The sequence below is a fragment of the Bombus impatiens genome, unplaced genomic scaffold (assembly GCF_000188095.3).
Source record: "Bombus impatiens unplaced genomic scaffold, BIMP_2.2 scf_0739, whole genome shotgun sequence".
Classification (NCBI taxonomy): domain Eukaryota; kingdom Metazoa; phylum Arthropoda; class Insecta; order Hymenoptera; family Apidae; genus Bombus; species Bombus impatiens.
Genome location: NT_177158.1, coordinates 604,016 through 606,985, shown reverse-complemented (window position 1 = coordinate 606,985; position 2,970 = coordinate 604,016). Strand labels below are relative to the sequence as shown.

The 2,970-nt window shown below is 46.7% G+C and overlaps 1 long non-coding RNA gene across 1 annotated transcript in view; it reads left to right on the top strand.

Moving 5' to 3' along the window:
* LOC112213531 overlaps positions 1 to 2,970 on the top strand; it is a 304,301-nt gene that overhangs the window by 208,324 nt on the left and 93,007 nt on the right. The gene's annotated exons all lie outside the window — the stretch shown is intronic.

Genomic DNA, 2,970 nt, shown 5'->3' with positions numbered 1-2,970 from the left:
AGCCCACCACTGCAGCCCCGGGGCCCGGTGCACTCGGTGCCAAGGCGCCTGTAGACGAGGCCACCCCAACCTCGCTGGCCCTTCTGCAACCACTGCACCACTGCACCCACCCTCCTTGCTGAGGGGTCTGATACGATCTACTAACGCCGATCGTTGACCCGGACTGGACCACTTCCACCTGGGTCTCTTTAAGTTCACGATCTCCTGCGGGTGGGATCTTGCTACTTTGCAGCTTCCTCGGGGTAACCAACTTCCACCGGTTTTTTAATTATCGTTAATCTTCGAGACACTCGGGAGCTTGCTTCGTTGCTGGATTACTCGTTAATAAAATTCTCAGCCGCTTCACTTCGACTTTGCCTATTTTTCACTACCTCACTTTTTTCGTATTACCTATTTGATCGACAAGATTTTCGCGGATAAAACGATTAAAGTCACCTAATGTTTTGGCTAGATGCGATTATTTGTCAAATTATCCGTTATCGTTGTATAAATGTGTTCACACCGTCGAACTTCGTTGACACGTTGCTTACACAAAGTTAGAAATCGGTAAACGGATATATAATTACGAATCACTATAATCAGTCTTTATGTGTTCGAGCGCACTCTTCGAACGTCTTAAAATGTTACACAAGAAACAAACGCTTTACCGAAAACTTCTTTGATACGTATCGAGAACTCTCGGCGTGGTCGATGCACACTCATAACCACGTGGCCGACTTGAGTAGCCTCGCACGTCGATCTTTCGGATTGCCGGCACAAATACAAATGGAGAACGAACGTTTCCTCCGCGACAGGTTTGGTCTCGGTAGAAGTTAACGGTGTTGTATTGCCAACAGAAACTTCCTACAGTTGAGTAAAGTGGTGGAATGAGTCGCGGTATAAGCCGGTATCAAATATTAAAGACGCCGGGTTTGCCGGTTCAACAAGTATACAATTGATTGCTCTCTTGTTTCCCCCTCGAGATAACTGTATTTGTTGAAAAGCTGTGTTTGCGCTCAGCTACTAGTAACGTTTCCTCATAAAGTCGGCGCACTATTAACCAACTTTTGCAAAAGTAAAAAGCCCAGCTGCTCGTTCAGCACTTCCACTGTAGATGAGTACGATGCTTCCGGCCCAGCGAATTCAAACTAGGAACACTGTTTCTTTTTTTTTTACATTCACCAGATATTACGCTCACGTACGGAACTATATAGAAAACGGAATCACGGAACGTTGTTTACCCGACGTTCTTTTTGAAACGCGTTTCTCGATGAAGAACACTACAACCGCGGTGGTACACCTTAAGGAAAAGTGTCATCAACAATTAGAATGGCATATCTACAATTCCTGTAGCCTTGGCTCTCTGGACCTTCGTCCGTTACACTATTTATCTCGATCTTTCACGAATGTATCAATTGCGGAAGACGCTCCGCGTCATTATCGCGTTCAGCGTCGTAGGAAGATGCAACAGAGATCGCGATCTCACTACCGTGACACCGAATCGTTATCTATCGAGATGTTCTTCCTTTTCTTCGTGTGAAACTTAATCAGGCAGCGCGTCCTCGCGATTCTGTAAACGAGGACGAAGACACGGCGGGTGGAAAAAGAGGGAACCTAACCCGTAATGTTGGAAGGTCGCTCGCCGACTGACTAGCACTTCCGCTCAGGCTGTTGTGCGATTCAGAGTGGGGGATGCTTCGTTGGGTTGTTGTGTGTAGGGGCTGGTGGCGGTGGGTAGACTCGTTGGTTGGTTGGTCGGGGTGGTTGTGTGTGCTCGGCTCGTGCTGTGCGCGGGAAACCAGGGGGTTTCGAGCCTCTACAAGCGGCACGGCCCGGCAAAATAGCGACCAGTTTCACGTGGCTCGTACTACCTTGAGTTTAACTACTTTTCTCTGGAGCTTTACCGCATCGGTTGCGGAGAATCTTTCTTCTTGGCGTCGATATCTCTCGGCCGAAACGGAATTCCTCTGTTTTATCTTCTGTTTGCAGTGCATGTAGTTTGCTGGGTGTTCGTTCGTCGTATTTTCCTTATATCGTACCAACCGACGTAATTTTATAGATACTACACGAGTATACCTTATTTATATCGTTTTTGCGTTATTTCTACTCCGTGAACTTCCTCGTGGCAGTTTAGCCGACAGATGGATCTAACCAAGCGTGGAACGAGTGACAAGATAGTACGTCGGAAGGGCTTAGGCCGCAGTCAACGTGGACAGAATCTCGGTAGCGTCGAATGATTATTTGGAAGAATTATACCGTCGATCAGATTATTGTGCTATTGTCGTTGGTATCTTTTCACTTTCTTTATTTGAATCACTCGAATCAAGAATAATTCTTTATATTTAGCTAAATTTTCGCGTTGCCTCCGATCACACGGAATTCACTAGCCAGCATTCGGTTGCACAAGTAGATCGTGCGATCTCTCCAATTTTCGTAATTACCTAGAATTCTAGTTTTTGTCAACTGTGGCACAACGATATTGAAAGGAACTCGCAGCAGCCGTCAATTTTTAGATTTCGTCTGCAAGATTAATAACACGTTTGTTACAACGAATCCAAATACTTTACCATGCGTAAGGAAATCGAAGGATTCGTCAAATCTGTCTTTGTCAGATTCACGAGAAGCTTCGAGAAACCGATTTCCAGCGAGCGAAACATCCATCCGACGGGCAGCAACAGAATCTCGCGAATCATTCGTGGTCGCACGTGCTCGACCGGTTCTTCACTGTCAAACACCCGGGTAAACACTGAAATATGCACTCGGAAACACAATTCACAATAGTGGTTGCCCAGTGAAACACAAACAGCTGAATCGACACTCGCGCCGTTGGAACGGTCTTCCCTCGTTGAAAAGATCCTGCTGGATCAAGATCACGCCGAAGAACGACGTAAAAACGAATTGGTCCGTGAAACGTACCTCTTTGTACGCGTGCGTCGTCGTGTGGCTTGTTGTGTTTACGAACCGCGGCTGTATTGGTGGTTGTGGTCGGCG